Source organism: Macrotis lagotis, chromosome X (genome assembly GCF_037893015.1).
Source record: "Macrotis lagotis isolate mMagLag1 chromosome X, bilby.v1.9.chrom.fasta, whole genome shotgun sequence".
Taxonomy (NCBI): domain Eukaryota; kingdom Metazoa; phylum Chordata; class Mammalia; order Peramelemorphia; family Peramelidae; genus Macrotis; species Macrotis lagotis.
This window is the reverse complement of record NC_133666.1, coordinates 327,683,722-327,698,083: the sequence shown is the minus strand read 5'-3', so window position 1 is coordinate 327,698,083 and position 14,362 is coordinate 327,683,722. Positions and strand designations below refer to the sequence as shown.

The window sequence follows — 14,362 nt, the reverse complement described above, 5'->3', positions numbered from 1 at the left end:
GGCAAAGTCCCTTCCAGACATGGTCCTCAGCAGAACCTAAACGACAAATTTATTCAAAGATTTGTAAAGGGAGTGAAAACATTCAGAAGGTCTAAAAGCCTGAACTTTGGCAAAGGCAATGAGCTTGCTCAAGATCTTTTCTCAGTCCATTCATTGATGTGGGCTCATGGGAGAGACTTGGAGATTAAAAGCTGAGGAGTAGACTCTGCTAGGAGTACAGTTAGAGAGCCTAAGAGTCAAGAGGCTCCTACAGAAATTCCTGCAATCTCGAGGGCAAGGGTTCAAGTGCTTTCCAAAAAAAGCACATAGCAGTGCCTTGGGCCAGAATGCCAGCTGAACCCAAAGCTGGAGGCAATGGTGATTATAGACAAGTAATTAAACAGCATCCATTAAAGCAGCATCTGGTAGCATCCAATGGAAGAGTGCCTCTTGGAGACCAAATCCACTCAGGGTTAAATAGTAAAGCTAGGAGTGGTCCTGAAGTCCTGCAGCATCAGAGGTAGATGAGTTGCTCTCTTGCCATGGGCCTTGGATACATGTGATTCTTATATGTCTGCCTTTTTCCCTTGTAAACTTTATGAATCTCCACTCTTCCAGCTGGCACTATCTGTGTTTGTGTTTTTGAGGAAGAGTGTGTGCCAGATATGTGGGGGAGAGGAGTTGTCACTCTTCTGTTCCAATAAAATGCCTTTGATTTGAGCTAATTGTATTCTCATGGACTAGAGACAAAATAAATACACCAGTGGGGGCTCGTAAACAATAGTTTGGGGAGTGCCAACCATTTCCCTCCACTTAATACTTGAATCAAGGGTAGTTGTCATTAAGAGAGACAATTTGTAATTATGACTTGGAGATAGGATAATCCAGAGGAGCACAATGATATAAAAACAATTGCTTTTCCTTTAAAACATTCCCAGATTCAGTATAGTTTCCCCTCTTTTATTTTCTAGGTGCTACTAAAGATGCGAATGTGGGCAAAACATAAGTTCTGCTGCCTTCCAGAAATTTATAATCTAGCAGAAAAGATAAGTATACAAGTAGCTACAGCACAAGGCAGTTAGGGGGGTGCAGTGGATGGAGTACTGGGTCTGAAGTCAGGAAGACTCATCCTCCTGAGTTCAAATCTGATCTCAGTCACTTACTAGCTGTGTGACCCTGAGCAAGTCATTTAACCCTATTTGTCTCAGTTCTTCGTGTATAAAATGAGCTGGAAAAGAAAACGGCAACTCATTTTAGGATTTATGCCAAGCAAAACCCCAAATAGGATCACGAAAATTCAGATACAACTGAAAAAAATGACTGAATAACCACAACTATAGTATAAATTGGAGGATATCACAAAGTCATAGATGACTGAAACAACTCAACAACAATAAATAGAATAAGGGATATTGTGTTAAATACCATAAGAGTTATAAACAAAATGTTATGGAGGAAGAATAAGTGATAGATTTATAGCTTGATAGAACCATAGAAAGCATTTAGGTTAATCCCATATTTTATAGACATTAAACTGAAACTCAGAGAAGGAAAGTAGTTTGCCCAGAGTCATATAGCTAGTGAGCATAAAAGCCAGTGTTTGAACATAGGTTCTCTCAGATTCAGTGTTCATTCTATCATACCAAACAATTGCCTCAGGTCCTGTTGGGAAGATCAAAGAAGACTTAATGAAGGAACTGAAATTCAAAATGAACCTTGAAATACAAATGCACTCAAAATCTTCCAAAAATAAATGTTGAAAACTACCTTTAAATGTAATTGGGGAAAAAGTAAAATACTATTAAGACAAAGAAAAAGCAAAAAGAAATACAGGCAGAATTTCAATAGGTATAAATGCAAAGAGTTGGAGAGAGGGAGAGAAGGCATGCCCTAAGGATGCTATTTGACTTGAAAGCACAGGAAGAATAGAAAATATGGTTGGAAATGTAAATTTGTGGGTAAATTACATAAGGCCTTGAATGCCAAGGTAGAGACCTTGAGCCTAATTAAGTAAATTATGTGGAGTTACCAAAAGCAGAATGAGTGTAGAGTTATTTTTTTTTTGCTTCCTGAAAAAGCAAAACTATAGTGATAAATGGTAGAAAGCTTCAGATATTCTTGGAAAATGAGAGTTATCCTGGTTAAATTAAATTTCACCCCTATGTCATAGTTCTGTTGAATTTTCTCTGTGCTTGCTAGAACTTCAGGTAGTAGGTTTCCCCTAGTTAATATTTCAAAATATCAGAAAGGTTTAACTGTCTAAAAATTTGTCCACCCTACATAGCTGTCAATTGTGTCTGAAATTCCATAATTAGAAAATTATTCCTTTGGATTCATCCACCTCTAAACTTTCTCTTTCAAAATACCAATATTCCTGAGGTGGGTGAGGTGACTGGTGAAACATTATAATGTTCTTGATTTTTTAAATGTTTTTCTTCCAAAAAATTAAGTTTGTTGGTTAAAAAGCATTTATTAAACAAGTTCTGGGGATACATGAAAGGCAAAAATTTGGTCCCTGCCCTTTGAAAAGAGCTGCAGTTGAAAGTTGGAGGGAAAAAAAAGAAAGAATTAAAGAATACTGAAAACAACCTTCTCAATTTCATCATGTCACCTAAGGCTATTCTGGTCCTCACTCTGGCTCATCTTGTTCTTTGGCTGCAATCAGACCTATAAAATCTTTCCAAGTGGCTTATAAAAGTCTTACCTCTTTTGTCCTCAGGCTTCCAGCAGCAAGTCTTGGAGGAAGAGATCTTCTAAATGTGACCTTTTTCTTTCTTGGGTCCAAAGTTTACCAAAATATCAGAGCTATCTAATGGAGGACTTATACCGGTGAGTCTACTGAGATTGTATGTGTTATCAACATACCAAAGATCATTAGATATTATGGGATAATATTCACAGCACATAAAAGTCAAAAAAGATGAATCGCAGTGTTAATATTACAGCACTTTGTAGGTAGTTACAAAGTGTTTTCCATAAATTACTTCATGATGTAGTACTATCACATAATTCATTAAAAATCAATCAGCAAGCATTTATTAAGCACCTTCTATATATCAGGCACTGCATGTAAAAAATATGATTCCACTTCACACAGTATTTTTCACTGTAAAAAAAAAAGGATTTGTTCTGACAGAGAAAAAGCTAGCTCATAGTCACCCTTCCTTCAGATGTCTCCCATGAATATGTCAAAATCATTAAGGTCTCTTGAAATACATAATAATGGAGATTACCTTGCTTGAAGACTTTAAGATTAATCTCAGTACAAGAATAACACAAGAAGAATTGTGCTCGCCAAAGGCAGTCATTACTTATATGGAAATCCAACAGTCTAAATGGAAACTTATTATTCAGTCATTTTTTTTCAGTTGTATCTGACTATCCTTCAACTCCTTTGGGGTTTTCTTGGCAAAGATACCAGTGTGGTTTGCCATTCCCTTCTCCAGCTCATTTTACAAATGAGGAAACTGAGGCCAACAGGGTTAAGTAACTGGCCCAAGGTCACACAGCTAGCAAGTATCTGAGGCTGAATTGGAACTCAATTCTATCTACTTCACTATCTAGTTAAGGGTTGCCTTATTGCTGTCAATGTCTTCCCAATGCTTCTTTTTGCAGATGACTTGCTGGTTTCATCAAACCCTAGAATAATCCTTCAACAAGCATTTTTAAAAACCTAATGTGTGTGTGGCGGGGGGGGGGGGGGGGGGGGGGGCAGGTGGGAAAGGGGGAGGGGGAAGAGAGTTTACAAGGAAAAAACAGTCATTGTTCTCAGACTAATCAAACTAATTGAACTAATAGAACTCTAAAAAAGAGTTCTATACCCTTGCAAAAGGTTTTGTACTAACCATTTCACAAAGGAAAAAGCCAAGTTGATGAAGAATATCTATTGCCTAAATTATGGCATACTATTAAATAGCTTTCAGTTTACCTGTCAACATCTATATCTTTAACAGACATTGAAAATGGACAATTTGGAACAAGATGTAGCATATTATTGTGTTATAAGAAATGTTGAGGGAGATGGTTTCAGAAAACATGGAAAGACCTAATAAGAACTGATGCAAAGGGAAATAAAGGAGAACACTGTACACAGTAACCATAATAATGTAAAGATCATCAATGGTGAAGTGTGTAGCAATACTGATAAGATTTATCAAAGACTGATCAATACAATAGTATAAGACAATTCCAACCGACTCATGATGAAAATATGTTATTCACCCCCAGAGAGAGAAGTGATGAACTCTAAGTACAAATTGAAGTATAATTTTTCACTTTATTTTTCTTGGGGTTTTTTGTGATTTGGCTAATATGGAATTATGTTTCACATGATTCACATTTCTTACCTTCTCAGTGAGTGAGGATAAGGTATTAAGGAGGGAGAGAATTTGGAGTTCAATTTTTAAGAGAAATGATAAAAATAAATAGTAAATTCATTTTTAAAAAGAAAAGAAAAAAAAGAAAGAATATGGACAAGTTGGATCCAGAATTGAACAGAAGGAGGAAAATAGACTGGATTATTATTGGACAGCCTCAAAATTTCTTTAGTCCCAAGATCCTCCATGAAATAAAAGTCTATTTTTAATACAAATATTCTATTAGTTACTTTAATTTATCATGAGGATAAACAGGAATGTGCTAGAGTAAGGTCAAAATGTTTGGAGTCTATACTTAAATCCTTAAGTATTTATACTTCAGAGATCAGCAAATTCTAAAAATTAGGACTTTATTCATTGTTTTGTTGAATGTTAAGACTTAAAATGATGAAAATAATGTTAAGAATGCTCATTAAAGGGTCAGCTAGGTGGCACAGTGGATAGAGCACCAGCCCTGGAGCCAGGAGTACCTGAGTTCAAATCCGGCCTCAGACACTTAATAATTACCTAGCTGTGTGGCCTTGGGCAAGCCACTTAGCCCCATTGCCTTGCAAAAAACCTAAAAATAAAATTAAAAAAAGAATGCCCAATAAACTTAAAGATGTATTAGTTATACTTTTTTCCAAGAGCAAATTGTCAAACATTTATAAGTACAGTCTTGAAGATGCAGTTTGCACAGTTCTATGACCCAGACTGTGGTGAATCCCTTTGTTAATACTTTCAAGAAATCAGTTCATATTAGAAAAATAAACCGATAACTACCTGTATTTTTTCCTTTCTCTCCTTCTGTATAGCTTCTCAAGGTATGTCCTGGATAGAAGGACTTTGTTTCCTTCTTTCCATATGATTGTTTCTTTTTAGTTTTTCAAAATTATTTTCTTAAAGTTTCAGGCAAGATCCCCATCCCAGCACACTGGGCAGTCTGGCATTCTGACCAGGAATTCTTGACAGGGATACATATTATGCAAAGAGCTAATGCCAGTAAGATCAGCAATGGACAAGGGACCTCATTGTGAAATGATCAGGTGCTGGGAATGCGGTCAGTTTGGAATAAATGGTCATAATGAGTCATTGGTTAGGGTTACCTCCTCTTCTTGAAGATTTTGGATCTCAGTGTCTTCATTTTAATATGAAGTGTAACATAAATTCCAATAACCTCTCCTACAAAGACTATAAATGCTGTTACCACAGGGTTAAGGAAAGGCAGTGTGCCAGAAAGACCAGGGTTCCAATCCTATCTTTAAAAGACAGGCTGTGTGATTGTGGGCAAGTCATTTCATCTTTTCTTGCTCTATACAACTAAGACTGTAAATTGCAAAGATGTATTTGCAATGCAAATTGCATCTACATTGAGACATTTTCCTCAAATCATAAGCTCTATCCCTGGTTCTGTCTTAAAACAAAACAAAACAAAAAACAACCTAGTGCCTTGAGGAATTATCAGTATAAATGTTTTCTGGAAAGCCTAGTTTTGTATTATGGAAGAAGAGATGTTGAGAGGTAAAGGGAAAAAAAGAGGCTGAAGACAATTTATTTCCTTAAAATACTGCTTTAACTTTTATTTTGCCAAAAAATATTATGAAGAGAATTCTTGAAAAACTTTGGCTAACTATCCTGAGAAAATTGAAATGATGGCATTACATTTCCAAAATTGATAAGTCAACAGGTTTTCTTTTAGGTTTGTGTGTGTGTGTGTGTCTTTTTTTTTTTTGCAAGGCAAATAGGGTTAAATGGCTTGTCGAAGGCCTCACAGTTAGGTAATTATTAAGTATCTGAGGCCAGATTTGAACTCAGGTACTCCTGACTTCAGGGCTGGTGCTCTATCTACTGGGACACCTAGCCACTCCAAGTCAACAGTTTTTAATAATGGTTAGAGGTGATTTTTGACTTTGGCCTTTCTCACAGCTGCTATAAGTACTTATTTATGCCTTTGATTTTTAATAACACTTTTAATAAATAGGATAGTGAGCAACCTTTATTAAAATCTAGAAAATTCAGAGGATTGATATATACAGAAGTTCCTCTGGCTTATAAAATAAATAAATAAGAGGGTGATAATACACAGAAATTATATAACAGAAATAACATAAAGTTTGTAGTCAGAGGACCTAAGATGAACTATAAATTCTACTATTTATTACAAAAATGACCTTGCTCATTTAATCTTTCTAGTCTTGTTTTCTTATCTGTAAAATGAGAGCAAGACTTAGCAACAGACACAAACATAAATATATATATATATATATATATATATACACATACATATGTGTAAAATATGATTCAATAACTTCTAACAACCCTCCATTCCCTAAATATATAAGCACACAAACTTAAAATATTTAATAAACTGGGGTAGGGTATCATAGTTAATTATTTAATTAATGAAAGAAATGTTGTACATATTGTAATTAATGTAGAAATATCATTGATTACCTTAGAACTGTGGATGGGAATGAAAAAGGTTGATGGACAATAGCAGGCAGAGAGAAAGATAGCTAAGTGAAGTGGTCTACTTTAAACCTTGATAATGATAGTTTTAGACTAGATCTTTCTTAAAATGATACTTCTGGGTTGAAAATTCTATGACTTGTGATGTAGTGGAAAAAGCACTGCTGTAATCAGAGAATCAGTTCTCAGTCACTTAACCTTATGAGCCTCAACTTCCTCATCTATAGAATGTGGGGACTGGACTACATGACCTCTGGGGTTTTTTCCAGCTCTGAATTTAAGATCCTATTATCTTCCTAGCAATGTGACCTAAAGCAAATCATTTACCTCTGAGCTTGTGTTTACTCCTTATATAATCAGGACAGAACAATAAAACTCCTGTTACCTACTACAATGGGCTACTGTGAAGACCAAATGAAATAAATTATATAAAAAAGTATTGCACAGATCAAAAATCAAATAAATATGAGTTACAATTACAAATATGAGCTACAATTTAGATTGTAAAGAAAAGTTGGAGCTGTGTGAAGCAAATGGGGAACTCATGGGCACAATGAGATCTTATTTATTATTTATACTTCCAATTATATGTAAAGATAGTTTTCAACATTTATTTTTGTAAAATTTTCTCTCTCTTTCCCTTCCTTTTCCCTCCCCCTAGACAGCAAGTAATCTGATTTAGGTTTCACATGCACAATCATGTCACACAAATTTCCATATGCTGTGAAAGAAGTAACAGCATAAAAGGAAAGAATCTCAAGCAAGAAAAAAACAGAAAACAAATTTTAAAAAGTAAAAATAGTCTACTTGGAGCTTCATTCATGATCCATATTCTTTCTCTGGATATGGATGGAATTTTCCCTTAATCTTTTTTTTTAAATTTTTTCAAGGCAATAGGGTTAAGTGACTTGCCCAAGGCCACACAGCTAGTGTGACTGATAGCTAAGTGATTGAAGTCAGATTTGAACTCAGGTCCTCCTGACTCCACTGAGCCACCTAGCCATCCCCCTGAATGGCATTTTCCATCACTCATCTTTTAGAATTGTCTTTGATCATTGTATTGCTAAGAGCTGTGTCTATCATAATTGATCACCAACATGTTGTTGTTGCTATATACAATGTTCTCTTTGGGTTTTGTTTTACTGTTTCTTGATTTCTCACAAAGTCATCAGCTTCCTTTAGTTCCATTCTACATTTGAAGGAATTATTTTCTTCAGAAAACTTTTTTATCTCCTTTTCCATCTGGACAATTCTGCTTTTTAAGGCATTTTTCTCCCCATTGACCTTTTGGTCAATTCCACTTGACCTAAACTGCTTTTTAACATGTTACCTGCTTTGGTATTTTTTTGTATCTCCTTCACCAAGCTACTGATTTGGTTTCATGATATTCCTGCATTGCTCTCATTTCTCTTTCCAATTTTTCCTCTACCTCCCTCACCTGATTTTCAAAATCTTTTTTGAGCTCTTCCATAGCCTGAGACCAATTTCTATTTTTCTTGGAGGTTTTAGATTCATTCAGAAGCTTTAACTCTGTTGTCTTCTGAGTGTGTATTTTGATCCTTCATGGGACTAAAGTAATCTTTTTCTTCTGTTGTTTACTCATTTTCCCAGCCTATGATCTGATTTTAATGAGCTTCCCAAGCTTTTTAGTATTTTTGGGACCCCCCCCCCCCAGGGAACTTAATTCCCTGGGGTTTTACGAGAAGCTTTGAAAACTCTCCTGGCCTGTGCTCTAGTCTGTGGATGACCACAACCACTCTCCTCTGCCATGGAGCTGTGAGGAGGGTCCCTGTTCTGTTATGGCAATATGGGGCTCCAGACTTCGACCTTGATCTGAGTTTGGGCAGAGTAACAGAGTCCTGTCCCAGGGATAGCTGAGAAACCTCAACGATATCCCCCAACCCCCTTATCATCTGTGGGCTAAGAGCTCTGGAAACAGCTGCTAGGTGGCTACCCAGGTCTGCTTCTGGTTCCTGGGGCAGGATTGTACTGAGGATTCTGCTGTACTGGGCTCTGCGCCCACTCTGGTATGGCAAAGTTTTTCCACTGACCTTCCAAGTTGTCCTTGGTGATCCCTGGGCTGAGAGTCTGGAAACCATTCCTTGCTGCCATGCCCCCCCAGGGACCCAGGCACCCACAGGCTGTTCCTTAGAAGGCTGGAACTGGTTCCTATATAAATGTTCTATTGGTTCTACACACTTCACTCAGTATCAATTTAATGTAAGTTTTTCCCAGGTATTTCTGAAATCCTCCTGCTCAACATTTCTTATCTAGATATACTATTCCATCACATTCACATTCCACAATTTATTCAACCACTCCCCAATTGATGGGTATTCCTTCAATTTTTAGTTCTTTGCACCAGAAGAGGAGTTACGTTTAATATTTTTGTAAATGTGGGACTTTCCCCCTTTTGTATAATCTCTTTGAGATACAGACCTAACAACAGTTTTTCTTATCAAAGGATATGCAGTTTGTTAGACCTTTTGGCATAGTTCCAAATTGCTCTCCAGAAAAGTTGGATCAGTTCACAAGCCCACCAGCAATGCATTGTCCCAGTTTTCTCACATCCCCTCCAACTTTTATCATTTCCTTTTTTTGTCATATTAGTCAATCAGATGGGTGTGAAGTGGTATCTCAGAGCATATTGAGATTTTTTGTTTGTTTTGCAAAGCAATGGGTTAAGTGGCTTGCCCAAGGCCACATGGCTAGGTAATTATTAAGTGTATGAGGTCATATTTGAACTCAGGTCCTCCTGACTCCAGAGTCAGTGCTCTATCTACTTTGCACCTAGCTGCCCAAGATTTTTTTTAAAAAAGACACATACTAAGAATTCAAAACAACATTGGTCTTCATCTTTTGAGGACTGGCTAAACAACTTGTGGTATGTAACCATGAAAAATTATTTTGAGATAAGAAATAACAAATATGAGGAATATACAGAGAAGCACTGACAGATTTTTATGAATCAATACAAACAAAGTCAGCAGAACTAATAAAAAAAAGATATGTACCTGCTTTGGCCAGATATTTGGGGATATAAAAAAGAGCAAAAAAACAGTCCCTGACCTCCAGGACTTACAGTCTAATCAGGAAGAAAACATACAAAAAAATATAAACAAAGCAAGTTATATACAGAATGAGTAGAAAATAATTAAGAAGGAAAAACACTGGAATTAAAATGAATTGAAGAAAGCTTCCTGTAGAAAATGCAATATTAACTGATACTTCAAGGAAGCCAGGGAGGTCAGTAGTCTGAATGTAGGAAGGAAGTTATTCTAGGCAAGAGGGATAGACTGAGATATGGGGCATCTTATTCATGGAATAGACAGGAGGCTAAAGTCACTAGAGCCAAGATTACCTGTTGGAGAATAAGGTGTAAAAAGACTGGAAATGTAGGAGATGGTTAGGTTATGAGAGTCTTTGAATGTCAAACAAAGCATTTTGTGTTTGTTCCTGGAAGCAATAGGCAGCCTCTGGAGTTTACTTGGGGAGGGGTGGCAAAAGGGAAGAGTGACATGATCTGACTTGTGCTTCAGGAAAATCACAGTTAGTGATTGAATGGAGGGTAGATTGGAGTGGTGAGAGGCTTGAGGTCTACGAGGCTATTGCAGTAATCCAGGAGATGCTGCAAAAATGAACTTGACAGTACTTAGCAACAGCTTGGATATGGTGAGTGATAGTGGGAAATTCAGGATGACTCTTGGGTTGTGAGTCCCAGCATAGGAGAATGGTGCTGCCCTCATTCAGTAATGGAGAAGGTAAGAGGTGGGGAGGATTTAGAAAGAAGGATAATGAGGCCTGTTTTAGAAATGTTGATTTTAAAATGCTTACTGAACATGTTATCTCATTTTAGATTACTCCCTTTCTTCATGATGTTCCTTCCACTCAATAATCCATCCTCCTTGCTTTTCTTTGGGCAGCCCCATCTACTTCACTACCACCTCCCACCCCCACAAGAACTGGAATGTATATATTTCTCATCTCCACAATCATAAAATCTAGTTGACTTCAAGTCCAATTCAAATACAACCTTTTCCAAGCAGTCTCCCTTAAAACCCCCAGTTTTTATGTCCCTAAATTACTAAGTATTTAGCATACTCTATATACATATGTACTTTCTCATATCCCTCCCACCACTCCCAATAGATAGTAAGCTCCCTGAAGTCAGGAACTATTTAATTTTATCTTTGTCTTCACAAAGCCCAGGGCTTGATATATTTAATAGTAGCAACTTAAAAGATGCTTGACTGGATAAATAAAAGAAGATTAAAACAAAGCCAAAGGCTATGTAATTATTACTATTAATCTTGCCCCAGAAGAATAAGGAAATGTAACTTTTTTTATTGGAGAGGTGGGAGAAACAATGAGTGTGTATAATGTTCCATGTGATATTAGATTCTGTGGCTATGTCTCTTGATTTTGCTCGCTTGTTTTACTTTGTTACAAGAGAAGGCTCATGGGGTTATGGAAAGAGGAAAATGTAGAAATGACCTTGATATAAAAACAAAAGGCATCAATAAAACAATAAAAAGAAATGAGTTGCTTTAGGGCAGATGCATGAAGACCCTGAAAGCAAGGTCAGAATTTGGGGACCCTGAGTCAGTGACCAAAATAGTTTTTAAAAACCTTGTACTAAATACAAATATTCATCAAGAATATAAGTTAATAGATGCAGTTCTCCAGATCCCCAACTACCAGAATGTACACAGATCAATAACAAAAATCCACAGAGAATAAAGAGTCCATCAGGTTGAAAGAGCTTCCTCTCCTCCCTCCTCAGTTTATAATGTATTGTATTCGCTATAACAGAATGGACCTGAGTACATTTTACCTATGGTGCTTTAAGAAATCAACTTGTAATGGAAAGAACTCTGGATTTAGAACCAGTGGACATATATATATATATATATATATATATATATATATATATATATATATATATATACACACACACATACATATATATATATATATATATATATATATACATATATGTATATTCAAAGTCCAGGCAGTTACCACTTATGTAACCTTGAGCAAATCACTTGACTACTCTGAGACTCAGTTTCCTCATCTGAAAAATGGATAGGGTTAGATTGGACAATTTCCAGGAGTTCTATTAGCTTCATGTCAGAATAAGGTCAGAAATACCAAACTCAGGATGAACTAAATCTCCTAATGAATGCCAAGAACAACAACAAGCCTTCTTAGCTATAGAAACAAGAATAAAAAATAGTATCACCTTTCAGAAAGAAAGATGATCACTTACATATGACAGGTTCTCCATAAATGTTGGATGGAATTGTTGGATGAGTCAGGAGATGGTAACAGAGCATTTCATGATCATTCTTGTAATAAGTGCTTAGGTTTCATTTCTACATTAGTTATAGGAAACTGAGAAAAGTTGTTTATATCTTACAGAGAAATAGTTAGGGAAGATGAGGAAAGAAGCCAGAGTGGTGGAATCTGAGGAATGTTGATTTAAGTTAATTTACATCTCACTAGGAACTAGGGGACTTTCTCTCTTCATAGAGAGGAAAGAGATGGATTGGCACAAAAAAAAAAGGGACCACAGAATTAACAGGTCAGATGAATTAGTGAAAGGACTGATTCCTGCAGTCAGATTCACACATTTGTATTATTCCTTTTATTTTTTAGGTTTTTGCAAGGCAAATAGGGTTAAGTGGCTTGCCCAAGGCCACACAGCTAGGTAATTATTAAACATCTGAGGCCAGATTTGAACTCAGGTACTCCTGACCCCAGGGCCTTTGCTCTATCCACTGTGTCACCTAGCCGCACCTGTGTTATTATTCCTTTTAAAAGGCCTGAATACCAGGTTGTGGGGAAGGGGAAGGTTGATAAGGAATTTGAGCCCACATGGTGAGAGAATGAGGTACATCAGATAAGTCTTTGACCTTGGCAATAAACAGTTAATTGGGGACAAGGAAGGGACTTGTGTTTTTGGACAGGAGATAAAAGGCTCTGATTTCATGTGACATGTGCTCATTTCTATTAGGGACACCCATTCTTAAAATGTCCACTAACGGTGGTTCTGAGTTCTTGGTAAGTTGCTTGTTTCTTAAATGTTCTTCCTGCTCATAGTCAATTCTTGTCATGATGAACAGACATATCAGGACAATGGTCTTATGGACTGACTTCAAGGGGTATGTGATCATCCAGTCAAAGGCCAGGAAGATGGGACATATCCTACCCTACCTGAAATAGTCATTCTTGAAGTTTGTCTCCAAATAAGACCATCTATCCTGATCTCCCACTCTGCCTTCCCTTTGCATGCAAGCCTTCTAGAGGCAATAACCTAACATGGCACCCACAGCAGCAGTCAATGAAGAAACCACTCCCTGCAACTAAGCATACCCATTCTCCATGACCTCACAACTCTACCCACAGAGGTTCCCAACCCTCAGAGACCAGGATCTGTCCTCCATAGCAGTGAAGTGTAGGAGGCCCAACCCATCTTCTTGTTTTTAGTGAGTCAGAGTGAGTTGCACAGGATGAAAAGGCATGGAATTTTTGCAGTATTTATTGTTAATTTCATTTTCCCAACTTCCTTTCCACAAACTCAACCTTTTTCAAAATTCTCTTCTTACTATTAAGTGCACCTGTATTCTATTTACGAGGTTTGCAACCTTAATAACATCCTCAAACCCTCACTCTACCTTATTCATTATGTTCCATTACTCCCTGTACAACATCTCTTGCATTTATCTCCTCCCTATTCACACAGTGAATATTCCAGTACATCTACATCACCACTCTTTTGGACTAAAGCAATTGTCTCCTAATTGGTCTCTCTGTCTTAAATCACTCCCTTCTCTTATCCACCATTTGCACAGCTCAAAAGTTTTTCTTTTTTTAATTTATTTTTATTAAAGATATTATTTGAGTTTTACGATTTTCCCCCCAATCTTACTTCCCTCCCCCAAGCCCCCCATGGAAAGCAATCTGTCAGTCTTTACTTTGTTTCCATGTTGTACATTGATCCAAACTGAGTGTTATGAGAGAGAAATCATATCCTTAAGGAAGAAACAAGAAGTCTAAGAGGTAACAAGATCAGACAATAAGATATCTGTTTTTTCTTCCTAAATTAAAGGGAATAGTCCTTGAACTTTGTTCAAACTTCACGGCTCTTTATCTGGATACAGATGGCACTCTCTTTTGCAGACAGCCCAAAATTGTTCCCAATTGTTGCACTGATGGAATGAGTGAGTCCTTCCAGGTTGAACATCACTCCCATGTTGCTGTTAGGGTATACAGTTTCTGGTTCTGCTCATCTCACTCAGCATCAGTTCATGCAAATCCCTCCAGGCTTCCCTGAAATCACATCCCTTCTGGTTTCTAATAGAACAATAGTGTTCCATGACATATATACAAACATATATATATATATATATATATATATATATATATATATATATATATATATGTATATATATATCACAGTTTGCTAAACCATTCCCCAATTGAAGGACATTTACTTGATTTCCAATTCTTTGCCATCACAAACAGGGCTGCTATAAATATTTTTGTACAAGTGA

The 14,362-nt window shown here is 36.8% G+C and overlaps 1 long non-coding RNA gene across 1 annotated transcript in view; it reads left to right on the top strand.

The window, feature by feature from the left end:
• Nucleotides 1-1,692: 1,692 nt before the first annotated feature.
• The window catches only part of LOC141499924 (uncharacterized), a 44,450-nt gene continuing 31,780 nt past the window's right edge, over nucleotides 1,693-14,362 (top strand). The window contains exon 1 of the long non-coding RNA XR_012471800.1: nucleotides 1,693-2,808. This is a non-coding gene — a long non-coding RNA (uncharacterized LOC141499924). The remainder of the gene's footprint in view (nucleotides 2,809-14,362) is intronic.